General features: G+C 45.9%; 1 protein-coding gene across 3 annotated transcripts in view; it reads left to right on the top strand.

The window, feature by feature from the left end:
- The window catches only part of TCF20 (transcription factor 20), a 111,253-nt gene that overhangs the window by 38,071 nt on the left and 55,634 nt on the right, over positions 1 to 17,548 (top strand). The gene's annotated exons all lie outside the window — the stretch shown is intronic.

Here is a 17,548-nt window from a genome sequence, read left to right as displayed (position 1 = left end):
CCTGTCTTGCCTTTTGACATGCCTTCTTCATTGAGCTTAATCATTTCTAGCTTTTGATTTAACGTGAGAGGCGAGTGACTCTTCCTCTCACTTGACCACTTACAGTCCATTGTGGGGTGATTAATTGGCCTAATTGCAGTATTGTTGTGTTCCGGGGAATAGGGAGACCTGAGGAGAGGAAGAGAGAAAGAGAAGGAATGGTTGGTGGAGTAGTCAGAACACATATATGCCATCATATGTGGGTGTGGTTTGTGGTACACTGAAACATTTGCAATAGTGACATCAAAGATCACTATAACAAATATAATCAAGATGGAAATTTTTTTTAACGTTTATTTTTGAGACAGAGAGAGACAGAGCATGAACGGGGGAGGGTCACAGAGAGAGGGAGACACAGAATCTGAAACAGGCTCCAGGCTTTGAGCTGTCAGCACAGAGCCCGACGTGGGGCTCGAACCCACGGACCGCGAGATCGTGACCTGAGCTGAAGTCGGACGCTCAACCGACCAAGCCACCCAGGCGCCCCGGAAATTTTTGAAATATTGAGAGAATTGCTGAAATGTGACAGACATGAAGTGTCAATGTTGAAAAAGTGGCACTGGTAAACTAGCTTGACACAGTTGCCACCAACTTTCAGTTTGGTAAAAAAAATAAAATAAAATTCAGTATCTGTGAAGTGTAATGAAATGAGGTATACCTGTATTTGTTTTGATTGCCATTGTTTCAGCTTTAGGGTGTTTGGTGTTTGGGAGGTAGGGAAAGGGAAGGGTGTGGCGTGCCTGGAAGACATGACTGGGCTATACATGTATTTACTCATAATTAGAAGCCAGTGAAGGTTTTAGAGGTCAAAGTGACTTGATTAGACCTGCTTCAGGAACAGGGCTGAAATGTAAGTTGGATTGAAGTCTTGTAGTGGGGAAGCAAGTGTTTGCTTAGCTGTTAGAGTGCCTTGTAGATGTCAGACATGTTTGTTACAAGCCTTCAACATGCATGTCCTAGTTGGAGAAATGAGGGAGGGAAGTAAGGACAAGGCACGGACCAGGCACCAGGGAGTGTTAGGTGGACAAGAAATGCTGTAGCTCTTCAGGAAAGGCCAGATCATCACTGATCTGAGCATTTCTCTCTCTCTCTTTTTTTTTTTTTTTTACATCTTATTTATTTTTGAGAGAGAGACAGAACACAAGCGGGGGAGGGGCAGAGAGAGAGGGAGACACAGAATTCGAAGCAGGCTCCAGGCTCCGAGCCATCAGCACAGAGCCCGATGCAGGGCTTGAACTCACAAACCACGAGATCATGACCTGAGCTGAAGTTGGATGCCCAACCAACCAAGCCACCCAGGCGGCCCTTGAAGGCCTCCTTGAAGAGGTCAGCTGCAAACCAGGCCTTGAAAAATTGATTCAGATTTGGGAAACATTTTTGGGAGGGGCAAAGCACAAGTCAGGAGAGTATAGGTATTGGTTGAGTGCACGGTCTGGACGGTGGTGGATGTGGGTTGGCCAGTCGTGAGCAGTATGGTGCGAGGGGAAAATTGCAGTGCCCTCACCAAGCCCACCGTCTGCCTCTCAGCCCTGATCTCGCTGCATCGCCCTTGTCTTCCTTCTTGGCCACAGTGTCCTAGTCGTGCCTGTATTCCCAGGCCATAGTATACACCAAAGAAAACTTGAACAGCTGCATATTTGCTCTTTATGGAAATTATAGACTGGATATCCTGCTGTCCCCTCAAACTCAGAGTCTAAAATAAAATCTTAATCTTCTCTCTGTCCATTCCCCCTTTCATTCTGTTCTCAACTAACAGACCTTAAACAGGTCACCCTCCCCTCTGCTCCCACAGCACTGTCGTTTCCCTCTCCATCCCATAATTACTTCTGTGCACCTGTTTGGGATCATCCCGCGTGATCTCACCAGCACATCGCTGTCCAGCATGTCACACTCACCTGGCTCTGGGGGCCCATGTTCCCTTCTTTTGCCTTCTCTAGTTGTTTTTTTCCCTTTAAATTCTCGTTCTCTAGCCGCTCTTCCTCTTTCCTGTCCTCTAAATGCTGGAGTGATTCAGAGATTGATCCTGTATGGAATCCCTGGACCCGTATGTGGCTTTAAACCTTTCTTTGACCAAACCAAATGCCAGCCTGGTACACACACTGCACTCGCTTGTGCACAGACACAACTGAAACAGGAGTTGCACAGAACAGTTCTTCATCTTACTTTGGGCCCTGGACTCTGTTATTTTCCATTCTGTTCTATTTCTTTTCTTTTTTCTTTCCTTCCTTTCTTTTTTTTTTCTTTTTTTCTTTTTTTTTAAGTGCTGTTCATGACCCACTAAATTGATTTCACAACCTTCAGTTTGAAAAACTGCTCCGGATGATCTCATCTACTCCTTTGGCTTTAAATACTGTCTTTCTGCTGATGACCATTTATAGCTCCATCCTCATCTTTCCCTGACACCAGACATGCCCGATGTCTACCTGACATGTCCACTCAGATGTCCACTAGGAATCACAAAGTTAACCCGTCCAGCAAAGCACTCCTGATCCCCTTCCGCCCATTACGCTCCCCACCGCTTCCCCCTCCGTACACGGTGCTGGGTTCTCAGCGGCTCAGTCAGTGGAGGACAGTGCTGGAGTACAGGCTCCAGAGCCCTCTGCTTGGGCTCAGACCCAGGCTTCTGTCTGATAAGCTTGGAGGCCGTGGGCAGTTACTGAGCCTCTCGCCGCCTCATTGTCTTTGTTTTAATAAAGTGGGCTTGTTGGCTGTACCCTCCTCGTGGGACTGCGGTGAAGATTGACTGAATTTTTACCTGCAAAGGCCGTAGAGCAGTGGCTGGCATGTGGCTGGTGCTCCGCTAGTGTTGGCGGCTGCTGTTTGTCATCATTGTTGTGTCCCTTGCATCCACTTCTGATCCGTTAGCAATTTCCTTTGGCTCCAACATCAAAATATGTCCTTTATTTGACCACACATCACCACCTTCATCAACACCACATTCGTCTGTGCAGCCAGCATCCCTTCCCCAGATGACTAAAATAGCTTCTTAACTAACTCCCTGCTTCTGCCCTCGCCCCTCCCAGAGTCTGTTTCCCACAGAACAGAATGGCCGTTTGAGAATTGAAACCAGAGTATGTCGCTGTCTAGCTCAGACCCCTCCAAAGCCTTCTAATAAAATCCAAAATTCTTTCATAGCTTACAGGGCCCTTCGTCAGGACATCTCAAACTGTAGCGTGCGTGAGCCTTACTGGGGAGCTTGTTCATGCGGATTCTGATTGCTCAGGCCCTCACTGCCCACAACGCTGCGTCTCCTGCCCGCACCCAGATGGCAGCGCCGCTGCCCTGTGGCCCCCGCGGCAGCACGGCCCTGTGCTCGGGGCCCCCTTCTCGGACTGCGCCGCCCTCTGCTCTCTGCGTTTGGCTTTTGCCACATCAGCCACTTGGTTATTCCTGTCCCCAGCTAATTCCTGCCTCTGGCCTTGTGCTCACCTTTCCATGGGCCTCTGCATGGTCTTTTTCCCCCAGCTCGTTCAAGTCTGTGCCCACACTTCCCCTCCTGGAGGAGGCTGGTCCTGGCCATCCTGTTAACATTCTGTCCTTTCCCTTCTGTCCTTCTCTGTCCCCTCAGCCTCCCTTATTTCTTTCCCAGTATCTCTTGGTCCCTATTTGTTTATTGTTTTGTCCCTATTTGAATGCGTGCATTTATTTGTTTATTGTTTTGACCCTATTTGCATGCTGTTTTCATGGAGGGTCAGAACTTTGAGTCTTGTTGAAATCTGTATCCCCAGAACTTAGAATTGGTGCCTGGAATGTGGTATTTGCTCAAACGCGTATTGAATGGTGAATATTTGTATGCGTAAATGTTTCCCCCTGTGAGAAAGGGGCTCTTTGAGGGAGCACCTGGGTGGCTTAGTCGGTTAAGTGTCCGACTTCGGCTCGGGTCATGATCTCATGGTTTGTGAGTCCGAGCTCCACATCGGGCTCCACGCTTGTGGTGCGGAGTCTGCTTGGGATTCTCTCTCTGTCTCTGCCTTGATCTCTCTTTCCCTCTCTCTTTGCCTCTTCCCTGTGTGCTCACAGTCCCCCTCTCACAAATAAATAAACTTTAAAAATAAATAAATAGATAAATAAATGGGTCTCTTTGAGAGGAGGGACCTTCCTTATGGTTTTCTTTGTTTTGAATTTTAGGTGTTTACCCCGAGTCCTCACTCTGGTACCCTCCTACCCTTCTTCACCCTCAGAGCTTCAGTAACACATGACTGTGGTCTTTTTTTTTTTTTTAATTAACTTTCTTAGTTAATATTTTGGTATGTGACCTTTCCAGCTATTTTCTGCATTTATTGTTTTGAAATTTATCAGTAACAAAAGAAAAGGTGGAGTGGAGCTTGCTTCTGGTATTGGAGGAACACTTACTTGGCAGAATAATCGTGCAACGTATTGTTCATTTTATCCGGGACAAACTCCAGGGCCACTTCTTTTTGACAGTTGAGGAAACTGAGGCTTAAAGAAGTGAGTAATTTGCTCAAGATCTCACCAGCAGTGAGCTACAAAACCCAACTCAGAATCTGACGTGGCTGGGTTCAGAGTCCTTGCGTGCCATTTCCACTCTCCGTGCTGCCAGGAGAAGGGAGTGCCTGGAGAATGGACTTTCAAGCCAGTCTTCACAGAAGAGTCGGGTTAATCAGGTAGTAAAAGTGGGTAGGGTGCTCGCATTCTAGTCATGGTAACAGCTTGGGCAAGGACCTGGAGGTCTAGAGCACACGTGGGGAAATGGAGAGAAGGCCGTTGTCACTGGGAATAAGAAGTGTGAAGGGAGGTCATGAGAGGTGAAGATGGAAATTCTGTTGGTGTCAGAAACACGGAAGGGTCTTGAATTCCATGCTGTGAACTGTCATACATTTTCAAGCTGGTCAGATAGGGAACCACAATTTTGTTTATTTGCAAGATATGTCAAACATATAGAAAAGCACCCAGACTAATGGTGCCTGTGTACCCATCACCCAGATTTAACATCCTTCTGAGTACTTCTCTACCTCCACTAGACCCAAACCTCCAAATGACATGCCTGTTTCATGTATATTGTTTCTCAAGTTTATCCATATTGACACACACAGACCTAGGAGCTAACTTGGAAAAATTCCATTGTTAATTCATCTAATATAGTAAAAAAAGAGCTTGGTCCTACCGAATCTCAAGTTACCCCCTCAGGCTTGTTTGACACGTCTCCCTTAGGCTGAAAGCATGTCTCACCTTTACGGTACAGCAAAGTGTTACAGGTGTGCACCTCGGACTTTGCCTGCCCCTTGGAAAACCAGCCATTTTTCCAAGAAGCCCTGATTCCATTTAGTGAAGGAATGACATTTGGAAATCCAAAACTGAATGTCAGTTTGTTTCCGTAAGATGTATTAGCGTTTTCTTCCAAAAACAACCGTGTGTGTGTGTGTGTGTGAGAGAGAGAGAGAGAGAGAGAGAGAGAGAGAGAGAGAGATGTTTGGCTTTTTCATTCACCTGGAGGTTGTTTTTATGAATATTACGAGATGAGAGGTCTCACAATTATTTTTCTTCCAGAAAGGTAGCATGTTATCCCAACACCCTTTAATTTAATTATAATTTAGAAAAAGTTGTGGTGCACGGCAGGGCAGATGTCTCCTGATTTTTCATAGTTTCCCACATTTTCTTGCCTGGCTTTGCACATTTTCTTTATATGAACTTCAGAATTTATCAAAACCTGTTGGGGGGGGGGGTTGCAGTGCAGAGGCAGTGGCACGTCCCCTTGGTGAGGGGGTGAAGGATGAGGCTGCAAAGCTTGGAAGCTTGGAAGATTGGTTATGTTGAGCAAAAAATATAAGTTGATTCAGCAGGTATGTAAATGAATCTTGAGGACAGTGGGAGCCAGGTTTCTTACAGTCTGAGGAGAGAGTTACAAACATGGGAAGATGGACGGTTGGGAAGAACCCTGAGGGTGTTGGATTAGAATTGGAGGTATCAAGATGAACTTCTTTAACATACAAACTGCACATACAGAAGTAGTTCTAGGTGTGGGTGTTCGTGTACGTGCATAATATTTTCCAGCTAGAAGCAATGACATCCCGGTAGCAGTGAACAGTGCTAACACTCAGATCTTTGTTTCTAAATACTTTTCTCCTCTAAAAGGGATCAGGTGTCCTTGGAGAAATGGCTAGTTCCAGGGCTTGAAGAAGGGAAAACACAAGATGAGCCTGAAATGTCTTGTGCCGGGGAATAAGGGAATGCTCAAAAAATGGAATGTGTCAAAAAGGAAGTAAGGGCCTATTGGAGGAGGTTTCCACTGGTCAGATCTGGGACAGTTTGAGCATCAATGAATGAATAAATGGGTGAGGAAGGAAAGGTCTGCCTACTAATGATGAATAGAGAATCACCGTTTGGCAGCCATCATAGAAGTGGTTGATTCATGGGAGTCATCAAAGGTGGATGTTTGACAAAGAACAAGATACTGGCCTAATCTCAGGATTTCTCCCACAATATGCTTACGGGTCACAAAGAATAAGGTAGTAGCTTTACAGTGGGGAAACCTGGCAGAGATGGACTTGACCAGGTGACTGTGGTCAGCTCACCCTGCATCTCGCCTGCCCTGACACACTGGAAAGAGCACAGCACCATGTCTGTGCTGCTGAGAACATGAGAGCTGGGTCTAGACATACAGGTTGAGGTCCATCCCACAGAATGCAAGGGGTTCACTCTGTCAGGGACATGGAAGTCAGGAAAACCCTGAGGAACCCATTCCAGGTCAACAAGACACAGTGAGAAATGACAGCTTGTGTTCCTGGATGGGATCCTGGGCCAGAAAGGAAGAAAATACTGTTTGGGCAGCTTATCAAATTTGAATGGAGTCTGTAGATTGGATTGGTGGTGTAGTATGAATGTTGATTTTCTGATATGGAGGGTTGTGTGCTGGTTACATGGAAGAGTGTCCTTATTTTTGGAAATAGGCATACTATTTAGGGTCGCTAGGGCTCCGTATCTTCAACCTGCTTCCAGAGAGGTCAGGAAAAAGCTGGTGTGTGTGTGTGTGTGTGTGTGTGTGTGTGTGTGCGCGCGCGTGTGTCTGTGTGTGTGTGTGTGTAGGCTATATATAGGTAATGAATATGCGTAGATAATAGAGCAAATGATATAAACCATTGTCAGTTGGGGAATCTTGTTGAAGGGAGTATGTGAGCACTGTACTATTCTTGTACATTTCTGTGCATTTGAAATTATTTCAAACTTGTTTTCTAATACACTATTGAGATTTTGACTGGAACTGTTAGTTTTATAAACTAATCTGGAGACTTGATCTCTTAACCATACTGGGTCTTTTTGTTTAGATACATTGTGTGTTCTTCTGGTTTGTCTATTTTGTTGTATTTTGAGCTCTCCTTTTGGGTCCTTCAGTAAAGTTTGTAATTTTCATCACATAGCTTTTACCCACTTCTTTGGATTAGCCCACTGGTATCTTTTTAATTATGTTGCTATTGTAAAATGAAACACTTTTTGCCTGTTAAGTATCAATACTAATTGCTTTATGTGATCCTTTTGTATGGGAAGGCTTAGAAATTATGTACTCATATAACCTTTAAATGGGAAAAGAATTTCAGTAACAACTTTAAAAGCCCTCAGGCTCAACAGTTAGGAAAAACCTTCAGGGAACCCTAGCTGGCCCCTCACCCTGTTCCTGCTTCTTTTCTAAGAACTGTTGACTATCCTGCCCACACTTGTGGCCATCTAAATTGATCTTGTGATGCCCCTGTGAATATGACAAGTAGCCATCAAACGGGGGTGGGATCCAACCTCTTTGGGCCAAGCCAGGAACAAATTTATGGCATTTCTGTGCAGTTCTAGAAGCATGCAGTTGATAGGATGCTACAACCTCATGGCTGTTTGAGATTATGTCTAAAAATAGGCCTGCCCACTGTGGAGTGGAAATCGGCTGTTTTTAGGCCTGATTCTGAAAAGAAAAATAGCTCAGAGCTGGTTATTTTTGCATGTACACTCGCCTGAGCGCCACAGTGTCCAAGGTGCATGTGTGGTATTGGTGCCAGGTTTCCCAGAGCAGAGATTGTGCCTGGCAAATGCCTCTCTCTCTCCAACCTGCTCTGGACTTGTGGGGTCTTCTGTTCTTTCCTTTCTTCCCCATGAGCAGGGAAGTGCTTTGCTGTCAGTAGGAGCAGATAGAGCAAAGATATTTTTGAGATCGTGTGAGGGGTATATTTTTTAAATGAGGCTAATTAAATTTTAAAGTGATTATTTTCTACGCAAGCATTAATGTAAATAGAAATTAAAAGGAAGAAAATGCAAACCACAGTTCTGCCACCCTCAACAGTCACAAGGTTTTAATTTTGCCATACTATTCTCTGGCTGTGGGCCAAATGAACACCTAATATCTAGACCACTGTAACCATAGCACAGGTAACGAATTTACGGGCATACCATGTTTTATTGCACTTCATTTTATTGTACTTTGCAGATACTGTGTACTTTTGGAGGGGGGTTGTTTGGGTTTTTTTTTTTTACAAATTGAAGGTTTGTGGCTGTGCTGCATCAAGCAGGTTAATCGGCACCATTTTCCAACAGTTGGCTTCACAGTGTGTTTCTGTGTTACATTTTGGCAGTTCTGTAATATTTCATACGTTTTCATTATTATTATTATTATTATTATTATTATTATTATTATTATTATGTTTGTTATGGTGATCGGTGATCAAGATTATGACTGGCTGCGGGGCGCCTGGGTGGCTCATCAGTTAAACATCTGCCTTTGGCTCAGGTCACGATCTTGTGGTTTGTGACTTTGAGCCCCGCGTCAGGCTGTCTGCTCTCAGTGCAGATCCTGTCTTGGATCCTCTGTCCCCCTTTCTCTGCTCCTCTCCCACTTGGATACTCTCTCTGTCTCTCTCAAAATAAATAAATAAACTTAAAAAAAAAAACACCATTATAACTCACTGAAAGTTCAGAAAATGGTTAGCATTTTTTAACAAAGTATTTTTTTTTTATGTTTATATTTGAGAGAAAAAAGGAGAGAGTGCAAGCAGGGTAGGGGCAGAGAGAGAGAGGGAGACACAGAATCTGAAACAGGCTCCAGGCTCTGAGCTGTGAGCACAGAGCCCGACATGGGGCTCAAACCCACAAACCATGAGATCATGACCTCAGCCAAAGTTGGATGCTTAACCAACTGAGCCATCCAAGCACCCCAACAATAGAGTATTTTCAAATTACGGTATGTGCACTGTTTTCTTAGACATAATGCTATTGCGTATTTAATAGACTATAGTATAAATGTAACTTTTTTTTTTAGTTTATTTATTTTGAGAGAGAGAGGGAATGTGTATGCAGGGGGAGGGGCGGAGGGGGAGAGAGAGAGAATCCCAAGCAGACTCTGTGCTTTCAGTGCAGAGCCCCACGCGGGGCTTGATCTCACCAACCGTGAGATCTTGATCTGAGCCAAAATCAAGAGTTGGTTGCTTAACCAACTGAGCCACCCAGGCGCCCCCTAAACATGACTTAAAAAAAAATTTTTTTTTAACGTTTATTTATTTTTGAGACAGAGACAAAGCATGAACGGGGGAGGGTCAGAGAGAGGGAGACACAGAATCCGAAACAGGCTCCAGGCTCCAAGCTGTCAGCACAGAGCCCGATGCGGGGCTCGAACTCACAGACTGCGAGATCGTGACCTGAGCAGAAGCTCAACCAACTGAGCCACCCAGGCGCCCCCCAAATTGCTTTTTTTAAAGAGTTGTGGAAACTTATGCTGCTTTTGTTAATTGTTTGTACCAGGTTCACCCCAACCTCACCAGACAGGGTATCATCTCTTAATTTTTTTTTTTTGAAAAATTAATAGCTATAAATTTGTGCCCCTGGATTTTATCATCATTAATTTCATCGTGGTTGAAAATAGATATTTTTTATAGTTTACATGACTAATTAGAATACAGATTTTTGACCCTCAGAGAGTAAACTTTTTAGGCATTCTGGGTGGGTTTCTTTTCCTCTAGATGACAGACATCTGAGTTGGTTTCTTAAGCTGCTTTCTGGGCTTCTCAGCCAGGGAGCCAGTCAGCAAGCACTGTCAGTACCTTGGCTTATTCTAAAGGCCTAATTGTGCTGAACCTATCAGTCACTGGAAAAATCTAGACTGTACCTCTGCAAATAGGACATAGAATTTGAATTATCAAGTCATTGGGCAGGTCTTTGGGCCTGATTGATCTATTTAGGAAGATCCCTCATTTGCACATGTGTAAAGCAAATAGCATGGATATATCCAGATACAAGCAGTGCAGTTCTAGCAAATTTCAAGATTTCTTAAAAAAAATTTTTTTTTAATGTTAATTTTTTTAGATAGTGTGTGAACGGGGAAGGGGTAGAGAGAGAGAGAGAGAGAAACACACACACACACACACACACACACACAGAATCTAAAGCAGGCTTCAGGCTCTGAGGTGTCAGCACAGAGCCCCGTGTGGGGCTCAAACTCACAAACCGTGTGATCATGACCTGAGCCGAAGTCGGATGCTCAACTGACTGAGCCACCCAGGGTGCCTTTCAAGATTTCTTTTTAAAATGCTTTCCAGGGGCTCCTGGGTGGCTCAGCTGGTTAGGCATCTGACTCTTGATTTCAGCTCAGGTCACGATCTCACCGTTCGTGAGTTCGAGCCCCACATCAGGCTCTGTGCTGACAGCGAGGAGCCTGCTTGGGATTCTCTCTCCTCTTCTCTCTCTGCCCCTTCCCTGCTGTGTACATGCGCTTTCTCTCTCTCTCTCTCTCTGTCAAGATAAAAATAAACAAATTTTAAAATGCTTCCTGGTTTGTGAGTGTCTTGCTCCTGGTTCAAGGCAGGCTTCTGCCAGAAGTACAGTGGGGTTTGGGGAGTGGCCATTCTGTATCTCACCTCTGTTTACTATGAATGTTTTGCTTGTTGAGCTTTTCTGAGCCTCAGTTTACAAAAAGGAGCACTAATACTTCTTAGAGCATGGTGAGGATGAAAATACATTAACATTTACGTAAAACGCCTGGTGCAGTGCAGGACTTGTATTAGACGTGCAGTAAATAGGAGATTGCTGCAGGTATTATAAATCTGACACAAAAGTTGGTCAGGACTTTTAAAAACCTGGACTTGGGTGCTCCTTACAGAATTTGTGATGTAATGCCAGAAAGATCATGGACTTTGGAACTGAGTTATAGAATATCAGCTCCAACTTATCCTAGAAGGGTGACTTTGGCAAATTACATAATTTGTTTTTGTTTCCTCATCAGTAAATTGAAATGTATGTAAAGCATACAGTGTATGACACGTAGAATAAATGGTAGTTATTATATCAATAGCACGTGCCTTGGATAGTGGTTAAGGGCAAGCGTACTCCACTGTGTTTGTTGTTACAAAGCAGAGAAAAGCCAGCAAATTCTCTGTTTTAAGGAAGAATGGTAGAGAAGATCACGTTTCAGGAGTTCTTTAGGTTCTGAGAGCCATGTGACTGACAAAGGAGGAAGGAATTTTTGGACCTAGGGATGCTTCAGAAAAGGAAGAGCACGTGGTGGCCTAGACGGGACTGAGCAGGTTTGTTTGGGTGGAGAGGAGCAGAAATGCAGTTGGGAAGACATCAGAGGGCTTCAGGGCATGTGGGGAGGGGAACACCGTCAAGACGTTGGTGAAGCAAAGCTGTTCCGGGTGATGGGTGCTGGGAAAGAGAACTTCTGGACATGTTCTTGTCCATCAAGAAAGGCAAAAGCGCCAGTGACAAGGCTGGAGAGGTAAAGGACAAACACAGGAAATGGAGAAGTGGCAGGATTAGGTGACATCTTAAATACAAAGGGTTAAAGGAAGAGTTGAGTTTGGGGTTATTCTAAAGCTTCTTGCTTAGGGTAGCTGAGAGCTGATTGTGGTTTTCCCGGAGGATGGGAAGTTGGATCCATTGAGGAAAGAACGTTTTTGTCATTGAAAATATGAGTTGGTGACGGCCTAAGAATAAATCTATTTTGTCATCTTTAGAGAAATTATTTGAGCCACAAGTGACGCTGCCCAGAGTCTTTACATGCAGAAGTGACTATTCTTCCCCACCCCCTCCCCACCGCCCCCCGCCACTGGAGGCCTTGTCTTCTACCCCCGCATGGTCATCAGAACTGTGGCGGTGCGGTTGATAAATGCTGCAAACGCCTTCCTACCCCATCCCTGGCAGTCAGAGCCTAGCACCTGCTTGCCACTCTGTTTTTGGTATTCCATCCAATTTTGAACCCTGGACATATCTTATTTGCAGCTTGGCTGTGCATTTTCTCTGACATTTCTAGGTGTTTTGTTGAGAGGAGATTTCTTAGTTCCTCTGGTATGCCATATTGCATGAAATAGAAGTCTCTCACTCCCCAAGTGATAATAATCTACTCTGAAATCCTAGGAATAAGAGAAGAACTATATTAGTCAGGGTCCTGCAGGAAACAGATGGCATACTCAAACTGGGTAATTTGAGGAGCATTTAATTGTATCATTCAGGAGAGGGGAAGCTTTTCTGTTCCAGGTATGAAGAGTGTGTGTGTGTGTGTGTGTGTGTGTGTGTGTGTGTGTGTGTGTTTAATTTTTATTTATTTTTGAGGGACAGAGACAGAGTGTGAATGGGGGAGGGGCAGAGAGAGAGAGGGAGACACAGATCCAAAGCAGGCTCCAGACTCTGAGCTGGGTCGGCACAGACCCCCACGTGGGGCTCGAACTCACAAACCATGAGACCGTGACCTGAAACTGCCTGAGCCACCCAGGTGCTCCTGAAGAGTTTTGACAGAAGAATTAAGGTTTATCCTACTGCCGGCAGAACAGCTGGGGTTGAGAAGGTCAGAGATGCTGCTCCTGCCCATCTAGGGCCGAGGTACCTCAGTGAGTGGTTCTCATGAGCTCACAGGGAAGCCGCTATGCACCTGTGTCTGTTGTCACCACTTCCTCTGGGGTAGCGATCTCTGCTTTCTCTTCTGTCTTCCAAATCTGTCTTGTGCTTCTCTTTGCGACCATGCTGGAAAGGGGGTTATGGAAAGTAGCTCCCAGCTTCTGATCTACAGAGGAGGGCTTAGAAGAGAGTCATCATGACACGGAATTGACCACAGTGCAGGATTGGGACTGTTCACAGTGAGTGAGCAGGGTTGGGGACACCAGTGGAGAAAGTGGAGTCTCTGGGCCAGCAATAGCAGGAGTTGTTACTCTCCCAGGCCTGAAAGGCAAGAAGAGGAAGCAGTTCCTGAGGCCTGGAGAAAGTGGCCGTTCAGGTTGCCCAAATGGAGCGTGGCCATTGGCGCACCGTCTCAGCCAGCCTCAGTGACTGCAGGGTGGGAACCCGGAGAACAAATCCCCCCTCCTCACTCTCTTCCTGCCTCCTCCCAGCCAGATTGGGCCAGAAGCCACAGGGGGCACCGGAACCTCTTCGGGTCCCTACTCTGCCTCCTCTCCGGGCCTGGAGTAGGGGGGAGATGGGTAAGGAGGGAGGCTGCAGGGCAGACAGAATGGTCCACCAGGCAGGGGCCATAACTAGAAGCATAGGTGGTGATTTTGTCCTGAGAGCTGAGGCAGTTTTTCAAGGCAAGGGAGGAGAAGGGGCAGAAACACAGTGGTTAAGCCAGAACTGAGAAAGGAAGCAGGTGCCTGGAGAGACCTCCGAGGAGACGGTGTTGAAGGCAGTTTGGAGGCTTTTGTGGGGAAGACTGGATTGGGGAGCGGGGTGACGCACGTGCAAGGAAAGGAGGACAAGACAAGCCACGGCTCTTTTCTGTGAGGTGGCAATTCGTGGCCCTGTGACAGGCTGGAGGGCAGGCCACAGGCAGAAGCGGTGCTTGCGGTGGAGGTCGGCATGCAGGCTCTGGGCTGTGAACGTGAGGGCACTGAGTTTGGGACCTCACTAGTGCCACTCCACGGCCCGCTGAACCCATTCAGAAAGCTAGAAAATAGGAGAAAACCAGAAAAGGGGAAGTCAGGGAAAGGGAGAGTTGGGGAGGGAGGTGCGTTGGCAAACCTCTTTTCAGAGCGCGTCTACAAATTCCTCATGGGTGACTGGCTTCCTTTGGAGTGTCAGTTTTTCTCTAACCACATCTGTATTCATTCAAACAAGGAAATTCAGGCATTTGTCAGTATTAATCATGATGTTCAAAACTGTATTTGCATTTTTAAAATGATAGGATGGTATCTTTCAGATACCATCTGAAAGATCTCTATTAGCTTATTTTATAAGGCTGATACTAAAGTTACAAATATTCTGGCTGACATTTTTTTTTTAAGTTTATTTATTTTGAGAGAGAGAAAGAACAAGCGGGGGAGGAGCAGAGAGAGAGGGAGAGATCCCAAGCAGGCTCTACACTGTCAGTTCAGAGCCCAACGTGGGGCTTGAACTCACAAACCGTGGGATCATGACCTGAGCCGCAATCAAGAGTCAGCCGTTTAACTGACTGAGCCACCCAGGAGCCCCTCTGGCTGACATTTTTAGTTGCTGGTATACTTGGTTTTCTTCTTGTTTTACTTGGAACTCCCAAAACAGAGGAACTTGCGTTCACTTTCTTATGGACCGGATACTTCATATATATTAAGAATGTTTAGCTTGACTGGTACCCTGCAGGAGGTATTTGGCTGGGAATTTTTTTTTTTTCGTCTGGTTCATAAACCAGAACTACAACGATAGGGAGGAGGAGGGCATCCCACAGGACAGGGAAGCTCCAGGGAAGGGCTGAGAAAGACCTCTGAGGAGTTGTACCCAAATCTCTTTCCCTCTGGAGATAGGGTTTTCTCAGGGAGCCACCGGCCTGTGGTGGGCGGGATTGGCCAGCGTTAAGCTGGTCTTCAGCTCTTAGGAGCTCCTGCTAAGGAAAACTTTGGAGCAAGTGACATTTAGATTTACATGTAGATTTTCAGAAGCCTGATTTTATTTACAGAAGGATTAATTAAACAGCATGTAAAATATTTATTTGTGGAGAGAGTATCTCTTGAGAGAACTTTTCATTAACCTACCAGGTTTAGTCTTTTTGTTCAGTGGAACCCATCTCAGCCACCTTCGATTGTTTGGAGAAGGCCACCGGCATTGAGAGCCAGGGTAGAGGTACAATCACAAACAGGAGAAATACCTGTGTGGACAGAATGTTTTCGGCGGTGCTGGACATAATGGGGGAGGTCCTTGTGAGAGGGAGGCAGAGAAGGGACACACTGGAATGTGTGATCCCTGACAGGACAGATGGCACCTGTCACTGGCTGCATCACGGATCCTCGGGGTAGTGTAATATTAGGAACGTGGCCCGAGGGTGCCTGCTGCTCAGGAGCCTTGTGAGCTCTGTGCTTTGGTGTCCTCATCTGTAAAATGAGGGTGTCCGTGCTGTGAGGGTTAGTGACGGTGCATGTGAGGGGCTGGTACTGTAGCGAACACTACAGTAAGCTATTGTCTGTTGCTCAGCAGCAGATTCACAGGAACACAGAAAAGAGCAGTCTGTTGCAGGAGTTTGAAGATGATGAGAAGCGGTTTCCTTTAGGTTCTGAGATTATTTGTACTTGAATGTTTAAAGATGACTTTGGGTCATGTGATTATATAATCAAGCTTAATATCAAAGTAGTAGACACTCGTCTAGCTATTTTAGACTTAAGATATTTCGGGAAGAAGTGGGCCAACTTCCTGAGTTTGGAGTTACTGACCATCTTCAGCTCTGACCCATGTTTACTCTCCAAAGCCTCCTCACGGCTCTCTTGTGGACTCAAGTTGGGTGTTCCCCCCTTGGGACTGGGCCTGGATGATTTTGCAGGATTGCAGGGTGTTCGGCACCCTCCAGCTCTGCTTTTAGATTGATCACGTTCTGTTTTCTCATCCTGCCACTCTCTCATCTCCCCGCCACGCTACCACCTCTGAGTAGGTACGTTCTAGCCTAGTTCTCTAAAGCCTAGTTCTTCTACCGTTTACTGGTTCACGGAACGCCTGCCGTGTGCTCTTTAATGACATGAGGATTACAGCAAGGGACAAGTCTGCCCTTTAGGAAGTTTACATTCTAGTGGCGGGGAGAGATGACTAGTACCCAAGTAGCATTTCTGTGTCTGTTGGGAATTAAGTGCTGGGGAGGGAGACCGGGAAAGCCCAGCCTCGGCTGTGGAGTTAGCTGTTCTTAATAGGATGGCCAGGGAAGGCCTTACCGGTCAGTTGGCCTTTGCCCAGAGACTGGAAGGAAGTTAAGAGGGGCAAGCCATGCGTCTACAGGGGAAGCGCATCGCAGGCAGAGCAAAATTCCTCTGTAGAAATGCCTTTGATGGTCCCCAAAGCAGGATACCACAGGACCAGAGCAGAGAGTGGCAGGGGAGGAGGTCAGAGAGTTAATGGGGTGGAGACAGGGACCCCCCCCCCCGCCAGAGCAGCTTCACTTGAATGAGATGGCGAGTTGAGCCCCCCCCCCCCCCCCCCCCCCCCCCCCCCGGGCTTGGAGATGCGAACTCCAGCTTAACTTTGAAAAGGATTGCTGACTTACCTGCTAGCAGCATTATTGTCAGCTCCCTGAGCAGGAACTAAGAAGAAAAAACTAGCTTAATAAGCCATTGTAAGAAAACTTTGCCCTCACTTACCCTAACTTAGATGTGTTTCACAACTTTTTTTAATTAAAAAAAAATGTTTATTTCTGAGAGAGACAGACAGACAGAACACGATCAGGGAAGGGGTAGAGAGGGAGACACTGAATCTGAAGCAGCCTTCAGGCTCCGAGCTGTCAGCACAGAGCCCGACGCGGGGCTCAGACCCACAAATGACCCGAGCCAGTTGGACGCTTAACTGACTGAGCCACCCAGGTGCCCCTCACAACTTCTTTAAGTAACTGATTTTAAAGAGTTTTTGGAGCTCTTTGACCTTGTTTTACTCAGCTAACCCTGAGAAGTAGACAGGCCCAGGCAAAAGGCAAAAAAATAAGATCGTCTCTTGATTGACTAAGAAGAGTAGTACATTACATGCTAATTACATCAGCAAAGGTAATGCAAGCTGTTGACCCAATCGGATGACTTTGAGAAGAGTCTAGGTCCTAGTTGATGAATTTTTATTTTCTTCTATATTTTGTACTGTCTTCCAAAGTGACTGTTTCAATTTCCTACTTCACAGTAATGGCCAGTTATAACTCTGTGAATACTAGATTGGCAAATAAGAATCTGTGTGGGTGTTAGAGGTGCTGGAACTTCTTGCAGACCTACAAAAAGAATCTGGAAGAAAAGTCACTGCTGCTTTGGCTTATGCTGCCTAGTCCTTTGTCCCTGGGAGTTAAGGACAGATGGCTGAAAGGAGGAGTGCCTGGCACACAGTCGCTTGTCAGGAAAGAGGTTAAGCCCTGAGTTTGTGAGGAATGACTGCAGCAATCAGGGGATCCATACACTGGTCAGAGTTGAGTGTCCTGGGGTCACCAGTCAGTAATTACAGGAAACCTGCAATAGCATGCACTTGGACATGAGACTGAGTTCTGTTGCTCAAAGTTGGGGAGGGTGGGACAGCCAGTGGAGTGACTGCCTCATCATTATTTGAGACTCAGTTCAGCGATCAGACAAATAATAACGAAAGCAAATAAATGAAAGTGTTTTTTTCCTCATACTCC

This window comes from Prionailurus bengalensis, chromosome B4 (genome assembly GCF_016509475.1).
Source record: "Prionailurus bengalensis isolate Pbe53 chromosome B4, Fcat_Pben_1.1_paternal_pri, whole genome shotgun sequence".
Taxonomy (NCBI): Eukaryota; Metazoa; Chordata; class Mammalia; order Carnivora; family Felidae; genus Prionailurus; species Prionailurus bengalensis.
The sequence above is the reverse complement of the archived record's forward strand: the minus strand, read 5'-3'. Positions and strand labels throughout refer to the sequence as shown.